Genomic DNA, 20,346 nt, shown 5'->3' on the forward strand with positions numbered 1-20,346 from the left:
AAGGACAGCAATGTTATAAAGACAAATAAATTTGAAAGATCCAAGAATTCTGATCAACAAAATAATCAACCCTAATTCCCGAGGTCTCATGATAAAACATGCCACCCATCTCCTGATAGAGAGACAGTGAACTCAGAGTTGAGAATAAGACATGTGTATGTATGTGTATTTGGAAATGGCAAATACAGGAATTTGTTTTGCTTAATTCTACATGTTTGTAATAGGAGTCTTGTTTTTCTGGCTTTTTTTCAATGGATGGGTGAGAGGGAGATAAAGTGGACTTTTTGGAAAATAAAATAAAATTGATTTTAAAAAAGTACTTACCTCCCAGGTTGTTGTGAGGCTCAGATGAATGAATAAATGAAAGAAAGGAAAAGCATTTATTAAGTGCTATTTTAAGCACTGAGGAAACAAATACAAAATCCAAAGCAATTCCTTTTCTAAAGGCATTTATATTCTAATGAGGGTAGACAGCATAACTAGGGCAATGGTGTGGTCAGGGAGTGGTATAATGGTTTGGAAACTTATAGAAATGGCAAGGAGAACTACAGGAAAATAGACCAATACATCCTTTCTAGTAGCAATGGCAGTGCTAATTTGATTATGTTTCCAGAACTGGAAAAATACTGGGGAAAGGAGTTTTGCAAACCTTAAAGCTCCATCCAAATGCTGGTCATTATTGTTTTTCTATGATCAGAGCAGAGCGAAGGAAGAAGTGAATGATGCTGAAAAGTTGTGAGGAATATCCATTGAAAGACAATGAACAGAGGAAGCTCATGTTAACCTTCTCTGGGAAGTAGAGATTAAGTCATCTGCTGTAGGGGGGAAAGAGGTGGATTTTGGGGGAAAAATAGGAGGCTTAGAAAAGAATCTATAGAGAGTGAGATGAAAAGTATATTGTAGAGCTGAATCATTACTGAGAAATAGTAAAGACTCAGTAGAAGGTATGTATCCTAACTTTGCAGTGTGTAAAATCAGCTCAATTTTAATCTGCATTATTTACATTTTCCATCACTTTATTTAATCTAGACAATCAACAAAATGATAAATCAAGCTCCAGTTTTTAGTATTTGTTGATTTCCAAAGTGTCAGTGCTTCCACTGAAAATTCTAGCTGCCTCAAGCATACCCCGGATTACAGGTTAGTGTCTGCAATAGTTAAATTCTGTGAATAGCTTAATGTCTGTTAGTTACCAGCTAATTAAAAAATTGTACTTGTGCTTACATTTCTGGTCTCAACTTAATAATTAAAAAAACCCCCAACAACCCAACTTTTGACGTTTAACTTCATGTAGAAATAACACTACAAATGCTATTTATTAACTTCAATAAAGTAAAACATTGCTTTTCTCTTAATTTTTTTCATTTGAAAAGCTAATTTTAAAAAGTCTTCTTTATATGTATTAGAAGGCACTAAATAGGGACAGATAAATTAACATAAGTGCCATCTTGGGTTCAGTTGCTGATATGCTCACTAATCATGAGTATTTACATAGACACATATTTACAAGACACATATAAGTAAAATAAGAGAAATCCTGAAGAGATCAATAACCTAGTTCTCTTTGGCGGCTGAGAGAAGTTACTTCTCATTAAACCAAGGAACAGGGTGGAGTAATTTCATTGTCTTCATTGAAGGATTGCAGACCCACTGATTAAAAAAGTCCAGGGAATCTTATTTTCTCTTTCCAGAAATGTAGATAATTTCATTTTCTTGGGTGGTCTAGGCAAGGAACACATATCTGTGGAAAGCTTCCTTTTATAGAAATGTCCAAGGTCTTGGACTAAGGAATTAGAACAAGTACTTTTCTATTCCAGGATTGGCCGTTGATTCATTTAGTAACCTTGGCCTATGCTCACTCGCCCGAGTTATTTCATCTGGGCCTCACTTACCTCATCTTCATAAAACAATGTCTATCAAACCTTTGCAGCAATCCATTAATTCCTTAAGTGCAGTTGTCACAAAGTGATGGTCGTACTTTCCCCTCAACCATTAGGAAATGCTGTAGCTGCCTCCTGAGGACGTTCTTGGTATAAGTTGTCTATAATTTTTTCCTGGAATTCACCCTTCTTAATTCCTATTTCTGTCTCCTATTTTGCTTACCAGCCACTTGCAGCCATAGCCAAAGGAGGGCAGAACTGTGACCTATCAATAATAAAGAATATCTTATTATGTAATAGAAATAAGATCTAAGTGGTCAGTTCTGAAGAAATAACCCCTTTTCTTTCCAATTAATGCCCACCATGTGACTTCTGGGACTCTTATTTTCTCAATACATTCAACTGAGTTTTCAAAGTGATGGCAGCATACTAAGGGACTGTCTGAGTGTGCCTCTTTCCTGGAGCTCTCACCAGCTATTAGACACAGGAGAGTGGAGTGGGAGTGGGGCGGAGGTACAAGGAAAGAAGGTGGAGGTGGGAGGAAGACTCAGGACCTCATTTTCAGACCCAAGCCTGCCCATGCTACTCAGGAGCAAGTTCTCCTCAGCCTCAGAACATGAGAGTGGCTAACCCTAATAACCTCACTAGCTAGCACTAGCTGACCAAATCTCTCCTGCCACTCACAGACATAACTCAGAAGAAGCCAATCAAGGAGTCATCCTCTCCCAGAGACATTAGAAAACCAGAATTATTTCCCCTGGACAAGTGCCTGAGTTATTGACATAAAGGAAAACATATAACGCGACTTCTGGATTGTGTTAAATGCTGGACACTGTAAGTAAGCTGTGCTAAGTCCAGAAATTTGCCTCTTTGTTCTGGATTCACACAGAGAGTCTGTGACAACTTCCTCACTGAAGTTAGGAAAGGGTCAGTCGGGATCACCAGCACTGGGAACTCCTTTGTGCTGTCTTATATACTGATATGCTGCAGGGTAGGAATGGTGGGTTATGGGCAGAATGTGACCACAGATGTCAAGTTTAGGAACTTGTTTATAACCTTCTATAGCTTTATACCAGTGCCTTGGGGCTGCTTTGTTGTGGAGTAGCAGTCAGCCTATATCTGGGAAAACTCTGAACAGCAAGCAGATAGGAGTGTTTGTGGTTGAAACATCCTGTTCTAATACAAGGCATAACCTACCTAATGTCATTAATTGGTTCCATGAAATATGATTTTTGACAAAATGGAGCAGTCATTCCATTGGAACTCTTTAATTAAAATGGTTACAAAGGGAAATTGGTCATTAATGAAGATATTAAACATCCTCAAAAGAACTCACAGTAACACCACTTGCCCTCCTTTCCAAGATGACACTGACCCACTGGCATCTTTGCCCTTTGAGACTGACCATCTAATCAGAGACTCAGAAACAATGCAAGATCCTAAAAAAGCAGAGTCATACCTCGGAACATCACACACCTTTTGCTGACTCTTAATAGGGTTTCAGAGAGCATATTTGATATCATATTGTGCTGAAAAGTTCAACGCTTCACCTAAATTTAATTCATGTTTATGGGATGAATATCTGCCTTAGTTTCTGGTATCTGATCATGGTGGCAGACTGGGTTCCTGATGTTCTTCCTTTCCTTTAAGACCCTGCCCTCTCCCTAGTCCTGTATTGTCCCAGAATTGTCCCAGTTTCCTGCTCTTGTCATAAATTAACCAATGTGTCTCTTGCTCCTCTAACCTCCCCCGATCAACATAGTTTTAATTCAATTCAATTAAGATAATTATAAAGTATGCAAGACATAAATACAAAGACAAAATAGGGGGGGGAAACAGTCTCTACCTTAAGTATCACAGATACAGAAATGAATGTAACCTTAGCAGTCATCCAGTCCAGTTTCTTCATTTTATAAATATGGGAACAGGGCTAGGGAGTACTTGCCTAAGGTCATGTAAGTACTAAGTTGTCAGATCATTGGTCATCTGACTCTATAGTCTTTGTCTACATTTCTATGGGGGGAGGGGGTGGGGAGAGTTGAGAAAACTCTAACAACTAAGGGGTATCAGAGAGGGCTTCATTGAGGAAGTGGCACTCAAACCAAATCTTGAAAAAAAGAAGGATTCTGAGAGGTGGAGACAAGGAAGGAGTGTTTTTAGGCACAGGGGGACCGTTTCTGAAAATTCATGGAAGTTGGAAATATAATTTTAAGTTCTGGGAATAGCAAGTGGGCCAGTTTGGCAAGAACGTAGAAAGAGGAAAAGGAAGAAATGTGAAATGAGCATAGGAAGATAGGTTGAAGTCAGTTGTGAAATTCCTTGCAACTGCAGACTAAGGAGTTTGTATTTTATCCCACAGGCAATAAGGAACCCCAGAAGATTTCTGAGCCTTTACTTTGTCAATGAAAGCCAAGCACTTTTTTTTCTTTTAAAGAGGCATAAAGGTTCTTAATTGTCAAGAATCAGTCAAGGACACATCCTTGAAAAATCAGTAGGCACACCCATCTTTAAACATCTAACTTTTCTGGCTTTTAGTGTGTTACCTCGGTTGCCATGGGAACAATGGCAGTCCTTGTCGGCAGCAACAGCTGTGGGTTTAGACTGGTACCATTCTGCACCAGCGTGGCTTGTAGCTTGAATGCCAAGGTTGGGAGTCAGGCCAACCATTTGGCTTTGTTCCTGCCTTGCAGCGTGACCTTGAACAAGTCTCTCACCTCTCTGTGTTTTGTATTTTCATCTTTAAAAAAACTCTAAAAAAAAAAATCCATGCTGTGGCTTTCAGAGTAAATTAATTAAAAAAAATTAATGCACCATGCATAGTCCAGCCTCCATGGTACAAGTTTAAATTCTGGCCCTGAAGGTTAAGAATGTTCACCTTGCTTCTCAGCCCAGAGATGCCTTTTGCCAGATTCCCTGAAAAATCTCTTTGTATTGTGGGCATCTAAGTACTGCAGGGATTGACTGGAGAAGAGGTTTGACCTCTTCTCCCTAAGAGTTCTAAGAGCAGAATCAGAATAGAGGGTTTGAGACAAACTGCCTACTCTGAACCTTAGCTTCCAGGAGGTAGGGGAGGGATTGTAACTGTTAAGTGGATAACATATGTATGTATGTATAGAGACATAAGGCAGGGTAGACCAGACCTACATCTTTGTGAAAGGCTTTGGGATTTTAGAGATAAGCCCTGATGTGAATTCTAGGTATTTAATTATGATTATTAATTAACTATGAGTGAAGTGGTTGGTTGGTTTTTCCTAGAATTCATTCTTTCAGTTTATTTCTGTTTATGAAACTTAACCTGCAACCTGCTCAGGTTACCTAGTCCGTTGGGTGAGGCCGGGTAGGGAGCCTGACACAATGACTTTCCTTTTATTTCGAAAAGCTTGATTTATGATATATTTGTTCCTGCTGTTCAACGTGAAAAATAGATGCAAAGCAGCGGCTAATCTTTGAAAATCATTTGCAAGACATTCTGTTCCAGCCGGGTGCCAGCATGGTTGTTTGAATAGAGTCCGTTACCCAGACTCCCCAAGGAGATTTAAGTCCCTGAAGCAAATTAACGAAGATGCTCAGTGTTTTTGCTAATCTCCCCTGGAGGGCGTCTGGTTTAATACTTTTGTCAGCTCTGGGTTGAAGCTGGAAAGATGAAGACAGCGATGCTAACCACCGGCAGTTCTGGGATGGCTTTCCTGAGAGGAGACGTTTGTACTGACCTGTGGACTCATGGCCAGTGCATCTCCATTCAGCACTCTGTAGCTAGCAGAGACCTCCAACTGCTTCTTACCCAAGGATTTGTTGTTGTTCAGTCTTTTTTCAGTCGTGTCCCCATTTTGTGACCCCATTTGGGGTTTTCTTGGCAAAGATACTGGAGTGGTTTGCTGTTTCCTTCTCCAGCTCCTTGTTACAGATGAGGAAACTGAGGCAAACAGGGTTAAGTGACTTGTCCAAGGTCACACAGCTACGAAGTGTCTGAGGCCAGATTTGAACCAAGGAAGATGAGTCTTCCTGACTCCAGGTCCAGTGCCACTGTGCCACCCTGGCTAGTTTATTGCTTCTTCAGGCTTAAACTGGCCAAATGTGGAGAGAAACTCTGCCTTGGCGGCCATCTTGCCTCCTTTGTCATCTCATCTGTCTGACACTTTGATCTTGCATCTTTAGGTTCCATTTCTGGTGGCTGAGAGATATGCCATATCCCCTCTCATGATTCCAATCAGTAGCAGAATTTGGTCACTTCCTACTCTTCCCCCAATGCCAGTTATGGAGAGGAGGTGTGTGGAATGAGGGTGGTATAAAACCTGTCATTTGAAGTTCATTTTTTAAAGTTTTGAGGGGCTTTGAGTTCTTCAGCTTGGCGTGCTCTATGAAGGAGATGGAGAAGGAGGGTGCGACAATCCCAGCATTTCCATTCTGACTCTTACCATCAGATTTCGGTGCTTTTATATTAGTTGATGTTGCTGCTGTTGAATCATTCCGGTTGTGTCCAACTCTTTGTAACCCAAATTTGTTTGTTTATTTTATTTTATTTTACGTTATTTCATGCTGGCAAAGATACTGGAGTGGTTTGCCACTTCCCTCTCTATCTCATTTTACAGATAAGGATACTGAAGCAAAGAAGGTTAAGTGACTTCTTCAGGGTCACACAGCTAGTAAGTGTCTGAGGCCAGATTTGAATTCAGATCTTCCAGACTCCAGGCCTGGTGCTCTATCCACTGTATCAATCAGCAGCCCTTGAACTTCTATGTCAAAAACCTCCAAATGTCTCTCTTATCTCTTTTACAGAATTACTTCATTTCTTGGCCCAAAGGCTGGCTTTTCCTGTAAACAGATGCTTTTAACATAATAGTCCAATAAGTGCTAAAAACAGCCAGCAAAGAAGTTAAACATGTTTTATTGTTGTTTTTTTAAAGCACCAAAATCTGATGCAAAAGGAAGAAAATCTTTGAGATTGATTTTTGTTTGTTTATAGCATAAAGTATCATTTTCCCCCCAGCTAGAATCTTCTCACTGGCCCACAGAAGCAAAAAAGGTTATGTTTTTCTTGCTTAAAGTATCAAAGAATTTTTTTTCTTCCCTGTTACACAGAATAGAAAACAAATCTACAAATCCATTGATTTCTTAACTGGATTTGGAAGCCCTACTGCCCTGTTAGATAAATGTCTTGCTGAAGCTGACTGTCAAAGTATTGAAATTATCATATTTCTCTCCTCTTGGAAGGCAGACCAGTGAGCACCCTTAACAAAAGACTCCTATTATTTCAGCAAGCTTCAGTCATGTACTCCTTTCCTCTGTCCTTTCTAGGAGATGATATCATCCAGCAAATACCAGCTTTTGGTTGAGGCCAGTGTTAGTGGGCCGGAGGAGGTAAACATGAACTCATTCAACCCTCAAACATTAGAACTGGAGGAGGGGGAACCAGAGTAATTTTTTTTTTACATTTAATTTTTATTTTCTCAATTACATGTAAATGAAAAATTTTAACTTTTTTTAAAGTTTAGAGTTCCAAATTTTTTTCCTTCCCTCCTTTCACTCTTCTCTCCTTGAAAACAAAAGCAATTTGATATAGATTGGAGACATGTGTAGTCATGAAAAACAATTCTATATTAGCCATGTGGCAAAAGAAAATGTAGACAAAAAGAAACAAGAATAAAGAAAGTAAAAATAGTATTCTTAAATCTGTATTTAAGCTCCATCAGTTCTTTCTCTGGAAATGGATAGTATTTTTCATCATAAGTCCCTCAGAATTGTCTTGGATCATTGTACTGATGAGAATAGCTAAGTCATTCACAGTTGATCATCAAATAATATTGTTGATCTTGTGTACAGTGTTTCTCCTGGTTCTGTTCATTTTACTTTGCATTCGTTCGTGCAAGTCTTCTCAGGTTCTTCTGAAAGCATCCTGCTCATCTTCTAATAGCACAATAGTATTCATTAACAATTATATACCATGGGGCAGCTAGGTGGTGCAGTGGATAGAGCACTAGGCCTGAAGTCAGGAGGACCTGAGTTCAAATCCAGCCTCAGACCAGACACTTGATACTTACTAGCTGTGTGACCCCGGGCAAGTCACTTAACCCTGATTGACTCACCAAAAAATAATAATAATAATATTAATTTGGGGCAGCTAGGTGGCGCAGTAGATAGAGCACCGGCCCTGGAGTCAGGAGTACCTGAGTTCAAATCCGGCCTCAGACACGTAACACTTACTAGGTGTGTGACCCTGGGCAAGTCACTTAACCCCATTGCCTAGCCCCCCCCCAAAAAAGACCAAAAAAACCCAATTATATACCACAACTTGCCCCAATTGATGGGCATCCCCTCAATTTCCAGTTCTTTGCCACCACAAAAAAAAAGCTGCTATAAATATTTTTGTACATATAGGTCCTCTTCCTTTTTCTTTGATCTCTTTGGGCTACAGACCTAGAAGTGGTATTACTGGCTTGAAGAGTATGCACGATTTTGAACAATTTGGACATGGGAAGCAGAGTCTTGAAGTACAGAGTACTTTAGTACAGAGCGGAAGGCAGCATTGTGGAAGATACTTTATCCTTTGTATATGGACATTATATTTGCCAAAATATAAAGAAATATATAAATATAAAAATATAAAGAAAAGGGTCAGTCATATGAGAAAAACAGCTTGAAAGTTCTGAGGAACTGAAAGTTGCCCCTCAAAAAGAGGTACTGAAAGGACCTGTTTGAAAACAGCTAAAAGTCACAAGAACTTACTGAAGGTAGGGATGGCTGTAATAATAATAGCTATATGTACATAGTACTTTCACAGTTTTGAAGTGTTTTACATGTGTTATCTCACAACAACCCACTGTGCTATTGTTATCTCTATTTTGTATAGGTAGAAAGTAAGGCTGAGAAAGGTTAAGTCACTTGCCCACAGTCACACAGCTAGGAAAGCATTACGGGCAGGATTTGCAGCATGGACTTTAAGTCTGGTGTTCTATCCCCTGCACCACTTAGCTTCAAGATGTCAATGTCCATCAGTTCATTTATATATGACTGTTTTTAGGATTTTGAAGGATATAGATGAGAAACTACAAATCACAGAGCTATTTGGCAGTGGTGTGGAAACTGCATATTATTTGTATTACACTTGAGAGAACTGTGGACTTTGAGTTTTTCAACCTGAGTTCAATCTGATTTGAAGCATTAGAAGCCAGAGAAGTGGACAGTGAGGATCCCCCACCTCCCGCTACTCAGAATAACAGTATAGCTGCTTCATGCTGAATCCGTTGAGGGTGGACTGAAGCTCAACAGGATCTGCAGCTGCTGGGAGCTTATTGGAGGAAATCTCTGTATCTTCTGGAAAGTGATAGAAGAAAAGCATCATTCCATTGCTATGTACAGAGTTGGCTGGGATCGTTGTTCAGTAGCGCCATCTAGAACTTGAGAGCTAACCAAAGACACAAACATCTTGCAGTTGTTCTGGGAGCTGATTGGAGTAAAAGCAGGATACTTCTGCTTGTGTGAGAACTGGTTGGGCTTATTACCCATTAGCCCATCTAGAACTTGAGAAAGGAGGAAATCCTTTAGGAGTTTAACTATGTTTTCTTCTAGTGCCCTCTTTGGCTTCAAGGAGAGAGGCTTCACAGAGCCCAGGAGACTCAAGCTGAAGAGCCTTGCATTTCTATGGTTTTAGCAAAGTATTTGTCACTGACCTAGCTTAAAACTGCTACAGCACACAGCCAAGGAGGAGACCTAGAAAACTTCATGCCCTAGGCTTAGGACTGCTATTTCACTGAAAGGGTATAATGCTTTATTTAAATAGCTCAACATGCTTCATTGGCCCGAGAATAGCAGAGAAGCAGCTTTGTCCAGAAGGGTAATAGAGAGGCTCAAAAGGGTACAGATTTTTTTCCCCTAAAATATACCATTGACATCCAGGCTTGATCAGTGGAATAGATTAGGTACATAACACAGTAGTAAATAACCATTGATCAACCCAAAGATCCAAGCTTTTGGGACAAGAACTTGCTATTTGACAAAAATTGCTGGGAAAACTGGAAAGCAATTTGATAGAAACTAGGAACAGACCAACATCTCACACTGTATACCAAGATAAGATCAAAATGGATAACTGATTTAGACATAAAAGATGATAACATAAGCAAATTAGGAGAGCATGGAAAAATGTACCTGTCAGATCCATGAATAAGGGAAGAATTTATGATCGAACAAGAGATAGAGAGCATCATGGGGTGTAAAATGAATAATTTTGATTACATTAAATTAAAAAGGTGTTGCACAAACAAAATCAATGCAGCCAAGATTAGAAGGAAAGCAGGAAACTGGGAGAAAAATTTATAGCAACTTTATCTGATAAAGACCTCATTTCTCAAATATGTAGAGAACTGAGTCAAATTTATAGACTATGAGTCACTCTGTAATTGATAAATGGTCAAAGGATATGAACAGGCAGTTTTCAGATGAAGAAATCAAAATTATCTATAGTCATATGAAAAAATGCTCCAAATCACTATTGATTAGAGAAATGCAAATTAAAACAACTCTGAAGTACCACCTCATACCTATCAGATTGGCTAATACGGCAGAAAAGGAAAATGACAATTGTTGATGGGGTTGTGGAAAAATTGGAACACTAACACACTGTTGCTGGAGTTGTGAACTGATCCAGCCATTCTGGAGAGCAATTTGGAATTATGCCCAAAGGGCTATACAACTGTGTATACCCTCTGACCCAGAAATACCATCACTAGGTCTATATCCCAAAGAGATCAAAGAAAAAGAAAAGGATCTGTATGTACAAAAATATTTATAGCAGTTCTTTTTGTGGTGGCAAAGAATTGGAAATTGAGGGATGCCCATCGATTCTAGAATGGCTGAACAAGCTATGGTATATGATTGTAATGGAATGTTATTGTGCTATAAGAAATGATGAGCAGGAAAAAAAAGAAAAAAAAAAGAAATGATGAGCAGAATGATTTCAGAAAAACCTGGAAAGACTTACATGAACTGATACAAAGTGAAGTGAGCAGAACCAGGAGGACATTGTACACAGTAACAGCAATATTGTGTAATGATCAACTGTGAATGACTTAGCTATTCTGATCAATACAGTGATCTAAGACAATTGTGAAGAACTTATAATGAAAAATGCTATCCACCTCCAGAGAAACAATTGATGGAGTCTGAGTGCAGATCAAGGCATGTTTTTTAAACTTTATTTTTCTTAGGTTTTTGGGGGATGGGCAGTATGTGTTTTCTTTTGCAACATGACTAATATAGAAATATCTTTTGAGTGGCTTATGTGTATGCTATTGTTATTGTTGAGTTGTTTCAGTCATGTCCAACTCTTCATGACCCCATTTGAGTATAAACTATATCAGATTGTTTGCCTTTTCAAGGAAGGGAGAGTAGAGAGAGGGAAGGAGAGAATTTGAACTCAAAATTTGTTTAAAAAGTTAATTTTTTAACTTATAACTAAGAAATATTTAGTGAAATAAATGAAATATATTGGAGGGGAAGAAAGAAACTTTGGGAGTTATGTAGTCTAACCTTATCCCTTTAGAGATGAGGAATCAAAGGCCTATAAGAGACTTTCCCAAGGTCTCAAAGGTACTGAGTGAGATGTGAACCCAGACCCTCTGAGTCCAGAACTAGAATTCTTTCTACTGTATCATACTATTTCCCATTGGACCATTCAGTCTAACTCTTTTATTTAATATATGAGTCATCAGGTATGGTCTTTTGTCCAAATTCATATACAGCTAGTGAAATGGAAGGGTTATGACTAGAACTCAGCTTTCCTGAGTCCTAGTTTGGGCCTTTTTTCATACCACGCACCATACTACATTGTCTCCAATCTTCACTTGCTATTTCACACAACAGGTATGTGAATAGATGCTGGGTGTGTTGGAGACAGCTCATATTGCCTGGAGACGGCTAATTGTTAAGTCTTCAGTGCAGGTATTTACATCTTAGAAATCAATAAATGTTACAAATCAGGGCTTCATTTGTTGTTTTATTCATTGTCTGCACTTAAGTGATGGAGAAATTGTTAATGCATATTAAACTTAAAGGTGTGTTATGAATATACCCTCTCTCTCTCTCTGTATGTATGTATGTATATGTATATGTATATGTATATGTATATGTATATGTGTATGTGTATGTGTATGTGTATGTGTATGTGTATGTGTATGTGTATGTGTATGTGTATGTATATGTATATGTATATATGTATATAGGTATATGTATATCTGTATGTGTATGTATATGTATATATGTATATGTGTATGTATATGTATATATGTATGTGTATGTGTGTATGTATATGTGTATGTGTGTATGTGTATATGTATATGTATATTGTGTATGTGTATGTGTATGTGTATGTGTATGTATGTGTATGTGTATATGTATGTGTATGTGTATGTGTGTATGTGTATGTGTATGTGTGTGTATGTGTATGTGTATATGTATGTGTATGTGTGTATGTGTATGTGTATGTGTATGTGTATATGTGTATGTGTATGTGTATGTGTATGTGTATGTGTATGTGTATGTGTATGTATGTGTATGTGTATATGTATATATTTTCCCCCAGAGGACATAGTTGTTAAATATGTAGTTGCACATCACTGTGGTAGATCGGAGTGCCACAAGGGTATTTCTTGCCCACTAGGGACTGTACTTATAGGCTCTGAGTTGTAGGTCTTTTGCTTAGTGCACTGAGGCTAAACTCTGTTTCCCATTTCATAGCAACCTTGTCAGTCATAAAGCAGCCACTTGAATCAAAACTTGCACAGGAGAGAGGTCGTTTTAAGCCATCTAGAAGTCTTGTAAAACCCTGGAAGAGAGTTAATCTTGGTGTGTTCTGGAGAAAGGGATAAAGGTAGCTTTGAAATGAGGCTGATGGCTTTGAAATGAATTACCCGGCTTCCTCCCCCTTCCTTTCCTTTCCTTGCTGTTGCCATAGTTTCTCTGCTTTGAGTTTATGGTGGGGGTGGGGGGAGAGGGGAGAGTTGTGGGTAGGGTTTAGTTTGGGGGAAGGCTCTTCTATCCATCTGTGGTTTTGCAGGCATTTTCAACAATGCCCTATTGTGGCTGAGAGGAACACTTTGGCAAAGTAAGACATGCAGTTGGCATAGACTACAGTGGCCCCATCTTTTGCCAGCTGTAGGCTGGCACCTCAAGTGACCCTTGCCTTCTGCTTTTATGCTTCAACAGTACCTACCTGCACCAGCTCCTAGCTTTGTGATCTGGCCTGAGACAGCTCCAGACCATCCATAGAGTTGTCCCTAATCTAAGGGCTACCTCTGTGCTCCTTCCAGTTTGTTAATCAAGTCTCTTAAGTATCAGAAAGGCCTGCTCTAAGACCCTACACCATATATGATAACAACTGACATTTATGCCATGCTTTAATATTTGATTAGCATTTCACATACCTGTTATCACAACTCTGCGAGACAGGTACTATACTTCAGGTATTTTATCTCCATTCTGTTGAGTTATTTTAGTCATGTCTGACTCTTCATGAGCCCATTTGGGGTCTTATTGGCAGACATTCTGGAGTGTTTTGCCATTCCTTCTCTAACTCATTTTACAGAAGAAGAACTGAGACAAACAGGGTTAAATATATAAATATATACCCAAGGTCACACAGCTAGTAAGTGTCTGAAGTTAGATTTGAACTCAAGAAGATGAGTCTTCCTGATTCCAAGCTCAGTGCTCTATCTACTGCACCACCTAGTTACAGATCCGGAAACTGAGGCTCTGAGTGGATTTCTAATGAGTATGTCTCTGAGGTAGGTGCTTCAGGTATTATGATATCTTTTTATAGATGGGGAAACTGAGGTTCAAGGAGGTTAAATGGTATTTCCATGGTCAAAAAGCTATTAAGTTTCAGACGTGGGATTCGGATTCATATCCTGCTGACTCCAAGCATAGCACTCTATACTCTTATCTCTGAAGATGGCTTTAAGCTAAGTATATGAGTAACACATCAGCTCTAAGTTCACTCTCTCCCACCCTGTTCAAACAACATATAGGTTCCCCATTACTTGGCTAGTACCCTCTACTTTCAGGGTTATAGGAATAAGTCAGAATTGTCCCAGGAATTGATACCATCTTGACACCTTAAATTGATACTTGAAGGGTTGTGGGGATTTCTACAATCACTCACAGACCTCCCATCCAGTTTTCCCCAATAGCATCACCATTTCACATCCTTTCAATATCTGTTAACCCACTGAATTCTCAACATCAATGAACTAGTTCATACCAATTAGTTTTTTACAAAGGGAGGTTTACTGAGAAGGTAAGGCAAGAACAGAAGTTTAAAAAAACCTTTTGAACTAGGGCACATTCTCTTTGCCCCATACCACTCAGTTCCTGGAGAGAACGGGCTCAAGACTACCAACATTTCCCCCATTATGTTCACATCTAGCAATTGTTTAACTTATGGATGAGTCACTCCCTTTCTTGAAGAAGATGGTGTCAACTGCTGGGACAATTCTCTCCTGGGCTGGGTCAAGCATGTTGCTTCTTAGGGAGAGCTACTCCTTGGGCTCAGCTGATATGGCTATTGGCAAACTCTGTTATAGATTCTATGACCTCTGGTGACTCTTGTACTCTTTTGGAGATTAAAAAGTCATTGCAGATAGGGATTATTTCGTTCCCTGTTCCTAGCATATTGCCTGGCACTTAGTAGGTGCTTAATAAATATCTGTTGATTGATTGATTGATAACCTGATCCATAACCTGATCCATAACATAGCAGCCTCGTCAGTCATAAAGCAACCACTTGAATCAAAGCTTGCCCAGGAGAGAGGTCATCTTAAACCATTCAGATCTTGTAAAATCCTGGGAGAGAGTTAAGCTTGATGTATTCTGGAGAAAGGGATAAAGGTAGCTTTGAAAAGAGACAGAAAGAGCAGTGCCATGCGTTCACTGCCCAGGGAGATAAAACAGTTACCACTGCTACCTCTTCTGCTTACAGTAGCTCTTTCTCCTCACTTGAAAATCACCGGGGGAAGAGAGAAAACTTTGCTTTGTTTGAGATCTTTGTGTGTACATCCCCTTCTAGCTTAGCCAATTAAAAATCTTTTTGTCACTGTTCAGTAAGCCAACAGGAAGCAGTTAAGATACCTGCACAGGCTCTGAATTGGGGGCAGGGCCTCTCCACTAGACCTTCCTAGATCTCTTACACCTTACTCCCCAACACATACTCTTTGATCCAGTGACCTTGGCCTCCTGACAGTTCCGCAAACAAGACACTCCATCTCTCTGCTCCCAGCATTTTCTCTGGCTGCCTGCCATTCCTGAAACACTCTCCTTCCTCAGCACTACCTACTGATTTCCCTAGCTTCCTTTAAGTCTCAGTTAAAATCCCACCTTCTACAGGAAGCATTCCTCAACTACTCTTAATTCTAGTGCCTTCCCTCTTTTAACAATTTCCTATTTGTCATACATATACATATTTGTTTGTATGTTGTCTCCCCCATTAGATTGTAAGCTCCTTGAGGGCAGGGACTGTCTTTTGCCTCTTTTTGAATCCCTAGCACAGTGACTGGCACATAGTAGGCAGTCAATAAATGTTTGTTGATTGATTGATCCATGAAAGCAGGTTCACCAGGCCTGCATGTGGGTTAATACCAGACAGAGCTAGTAAGGACTAGGCCCTCTTTGCAGTCCCCCATTCTACGTGTTTTGATGACCTGCTCTATACCAATAACTTTATTCATCACTTGATTTTGGGAGAATACTAGGGGTGAACATTGTTCTGTGGTGCTGATTGTTTAGGGGGAAAGGAGGCTATGTATGTATATATGTATGTAGGGGTAAGGAAAGTCCCGATTAAAAAGCAGGTATAAGCACCTCTTCACCTGATTGCCCTGACTCTCCTCTTTCTACCTCCCCCCACCTTTTTCTCTCAAATTCACCCTATGCTTTCTTGAGCCGTTGGGGAGAGAAGAGGGGATGGAGAGGCCAGATTCTAATTTAGGCCATGGAATAGTGTTTCCTGAGCCTTTCTTATTCTTCCCTCAAGGATGCTAGACAGTGTTACTGACTTGGAAGGTATTGTTAGATGCACATAGAAGATGATCCTTAAGGACATCCTTTCTCATCTGCAATTCTAGAGAATTTGTGGAACTCCCTGTTAGAAAGAGATCACTTCCTACAGTTTTTGCATTGATTGACAGCCTCCCTTGGTAACTCACCCAGTTGTTTTCTCCAAAAAATTATCAGAAGACTCAACTGTTATACCAAGCATTCCATTCTCCATCCATACTCCAGTAGCTTAGACAAAATGGTGGTTTACCTATGTGATGAATGAAGAGTCCAAGAGACATAATTTCTGGGTAATTAATAATCATTTTATGAATTATAGGTAGTGAATAATTAATAAAAGGATAGTCATTTGGCTTTGTCTAGTAAACCAAGACCCCCTCATGGAGGCCTTTTTGGAAGAGTGGGTGTTTCTCACAGGCAGAAATCAACTCTGATTGGCTAACAATTAATGAACAAATGAATATTATAATGAGAGATGGACCTATTCTAATGAGGGGCTAGGGGACTGACTTTGATTATGTCACCCTTACTCCTCTCTACCCAGACTACCCCCAGCCTTGGGTAATCTAGACAAATGCACTGGACTGGAATTTGTCTAGATTAGATTGTCTTTATAAAATTTTCTGTTTGGGTGGGGTTAGAATTTCACCTAGATAAGATGGTCTAGGTGGGGGTAAATTTTTGGGCAAGGTTAGAAATCTCCTTGAGAGACTGGACTTTGAATGAGGAAATAAAAAGCAACAACAACCTGGATTTCCCCCTTCCCCATATTAGTTGGTTATTAACGTAAGAGAAATAATCATTTTTCTCATCTAGAGTGCTACCTAACTCCCTGCCTCCCTCTAGTATCTTGGCATTCCCCTTACTCATACTAATTGTAAGTTTCTTATTCTAAGTCCAATACTTACAACCATCTCTGGGCCCAGAGGAGTGGGGTACTATGGCCTCTCCATTTCCACTAAGAGACTCTTCTTAAGCTCTGGATCCATGCACCAGTTGGTTAGATTCCAATCCTGAGGAGCCTGACCACCTAAAGAAAGAGTTAGATACACTTTCTAGTATTCTTTATCTCCTTATGCTCCGTCCTGGGGAAGAAATTATTTAAAGCTTAGGTTTGACTCATGTCCAGCATCTCCCCAAAAGGGAAGAGGAGTAGAAACGTACTCAATGTTCAATTTATACCAGTTATGGAACGAGTATTTATTTCCTACGCATGAAAGAAATGCTTAACACAAAAGGCTTTCATGAGTAGTAATTAATGGGAAGATTTAAAACAAATAGCAGTAATAACTATTGTTAGAATATGCCAGGAAATTGAAACTAAAATCATCAAACTATAAAGCTGGGATTGTTGAATAAACATTTTACATTTCACCTTGGCTAAGCATTGTCCTCCTTAAGATAGATGTCTGAGCAAGCCAGGCCAGGAATTAGGCTTATACTTGGTGGCCATTTTTTCTTTTTCTTTTAAAAATTTTGTTATTAACTTATTTTTAGTTTTTAATATTCACTTCTATAAGCTTTTGAGTTTTAAATTTTCTCTCCCTCCCCAAGACAGTGTGCAATCTGATATGGGCTCTACATACATGTTTCTATTAAACATATTTTCACATTAGTCATGCTGTAAAGAAGACTTAGAACCAATAGAATTCCTCCACAAGAAAGAAGAAACAAAACAGAAGGAAAAAAAGAGCAGATAGTATGCATTCAAATTCCATAGTTCTTTCTCTGGATATGGATAGCATTTTTTATCATGAGACTTTTGGAAATGTCTTAGATCCTAGCATTGCTGAGAAGAGATAGTCATCGCACAAGGTGACTGTTACTTTGTACAGTGTCCTGGTTCTGCTTATTTCACTTAGCATCAGTCCATACAAGTCTTTCCAGGTTTTTTTTTTGAAGTCCACCTGCTCATCATTTCTTATAGCACAATAGTATTCCATTGCATTCATATACCACAACTTGTTCAGCCATTCCCCAGTTGATGGGCATCCCCTCATTTCCAATTCTTTGCAACCACAGAAAGAACTGCTATGAATATTTTTGTATATGTGGGTCCTTTTCCCATTTGTATGATCTTTTTGGGATATAGCCCTAGAAGTGCTATTGCTGGGTCAAAGGGTATGCACATTTTTATAGCCCTTTGGGCATAGTTCCAAATTGCTCTCCAAAATGGTTGAATCAGTTCACAACTTCACCAACAATATATTAATATTTCAACTTTCTCACATCTTCTCCAACATGTATCATTTTCTTGTTTTGTCATGTTGGCCAATCTGATAGGTATGATGTGGTACCTCAAAGTTGTTTTGATTTGCATTTCTCTAATCAATAGTGATTTAGAGCATTTTTTCATATGACTATAGTAGCTTTAATTTCTTCATCTGAAAACTGCCTGTTCATATCCTTTGACCATTTATCAATTGGGGAATGACTTGTTTTCTTATAAATTTGACTCAGTTCTCTATATATTTTAAAAATGAGGCCCTTATCAGAGATACTGGTTGTAAAAATTCTTTCCCAGTTTTCTGCTTCCCTCCTAATCTTGGTTGCATTGGCTTTGTTTATGCAAAAACTTTTCAATTTAATGTAATCAAAATTATCCATTTTGCATTTCGTAATGTACTCTAACTCTTGTTTGGTCATAAATTCTTCTGTTCTCCATAAATCTGACAGGTAAACTATTCCTTGCTGTCCCAGTTTGCTTACAGTATCAGCCTTTATATCAAAATCGTGTACCCCTTTTAACTTTATTTTGGTGTAGGATGTAAGATTTTATTCTATGTCTAGTTTCTGTCATACTTTTTTCCAGTTTTCCCAGCAATTTTTGTCAAATAGTGAGTTCTTATCCCAGAAGGGTCTTTGAGTTTATCAAACAGTATATTACTATAATCATTGACTGCTGTGTCTTGTGTACCTAACCTATTCCACTGATCCACCATTCTATTTCTTAGCCAGTACCAAGTAGTTTTGATGATTACTGCTTTATAATACAGTTTAAGATCTGGTATGGCTAGGCCTTGTTTTTTCCAAGAGCACTGGGGACTTCTACCAAAGTGCAGCTTCCATAGTCTGAGGATCCTGGGTCTCCAGACCTTTTTTAGCTCACAAGGTTGCTTTCTACTTGATATCAAAGTTTAGTCACATAGGATTAGATGAACAAACAAACAAACCTTAAAACAGAACACTTTCTGCTCAGCAAGATAGACTCCCTCCTTTTCCAGTTCCCAGCTGCCACCTGAAAGCAATGGACATGCTGCTATGGTAGAGAAGGGCCACCTTCCCCCACACCTCATAGGAAGTCCCAGTGTCACATGACACCACTGGACGATGGAAGAAAGAGGAGAAAGGGACAGTCACTCTTTTTTTCAAGATCCACTGACTCATCAGCATTTCCTGTTCAGTGGCAGATAAGAGAATTGCTTCATCAACCCCAAAGCTCCTGAGTCTTTCAGTGGTCTGCCACTCATGTCTGTCCAGAGCCCTGAGGGAGTTCATCATCTTCAAACTGCCGAAGCTCTGAGTTAGCCAGTGTGGTTGGCTGGGTAGCTCTGTGCATACCCTGTTACAGAATAAAAACTTTCTGGGTGTGAACTTCATCAATATTCATATTCAGTATATTAATTTGGTGGAGGCATACAATGCAAAACTTACCTTATTTTGATGACTTTTCACTTGGTTTTTTCTTGTCCTCTTGTTCTTTCCTCTCCTCAGTCTTCTCCATACCTACCTATCTATTTCCTGCTTTTATCCCTTTTGAAAACCTTCTATACTATTTATTCCATCCTACCCTTTGCCTCATTTTGTTGCTGTTCTGTGGTTTTAGTTGTATCAGACTCTTCATGATTCCATTTGGGAGTTTCTTGGCAAGGATATTGGAATGGTTTGCCATGTCCTTCTCCAGCTCATTTTGCAGATGAGGAATGGAGGCAAATAGGGTTAAGTGACTTGCCCAGGGTCACACAGCTAGTAAGTATCTGAGGCCAGATTTAAACTCAGGAAGATGAATCTTACTGATTCCAGTCCTGGCACTCTATCCACTGTGCCATCTAGCTGCTCTTTACCTCGGAATAATAGAATTTTAGAGCTAGGAGGGACCCTAGTGGCTTTCTTTCTTTCTCTTTCTTTCCCTTTCCTTTCCTTTCCTCTCTTCTAATATAGACCACAGAAAAATTAACACTACTCATATTTTTATATTGCTTTATAGCTTATGTTCTTCACAATGACTATGTGAGGAAAGTATTCTTATCTCCATTTCATAGGTGAGGAAACTGAGACTCAGATTAATTAAGTGGCTTGCTCATTGTCTCCCCAGTGTCAGAGCCAGGACATAGTAGATGCTATGTAAATGTAAGTTATTGTGATAGTTTATTAGTCACTCTGCTCCACTTCGTCCTCTTTACCAACCCTAATGGCATGAGAA

General features: G+C 39.2%; 2 long non-coding RNA genes across 2 annotated transcripts in view; one reads left to right on the forward strand and one right to left on the reverse strand.

Annotated features, from left to right (window-relative positions):
* Positions 1-20,346, reverse strand: part of LOC110217898 (uncharacterized) — a 107,985-nt gene that overhangs the window by 20,181 nt on the left and 67,458 nt on the right. Inside the window, exons 3-5 of the long non-coding RNA XR_002327169.2 lie at positions 16,832-16,953; positions 16,073-16,173; positions 325-2,145 (exon numbers count right to left, since the gene is read on the reverse strand). This is a non-coding gene — a long non-coding RNA (uncharacterized LOC110217898). The remainder of the gene's footprint in view (positions 1-324; positions 2,146-16,072; positions 16,174-16,831; positions 16,954-20,346) is intronic.
* The window catches only part of LOC110217897 (uncharacterized), an 80,666-nt gene that overhangs the window by 3,750 nt on the left and 56,570 nt on the right, over positions 1-20,346 (forward strand). The gene's annotated exons all lie outside the window — the stretch shown is intronic.

Source organism: Phascolarctos cinereus, unplaced genomic scaffold, assembly GCF_003287225.1.
Source record: "Phascolarctos cinereus isolate Bilbo 61053 unplaced genomic scaffold, phaCin_HiC Scaffold_5;HRSCAF=322, whole genome shotgun sequence".
Taxonomy (NCBI): domain Eukaryota; kingdom Metazoa; phylum Chordata; class Mammalia; order Diprotodontia; family Phascolarctidae; genus Phascolarctos; species Phascolarctos cinereus.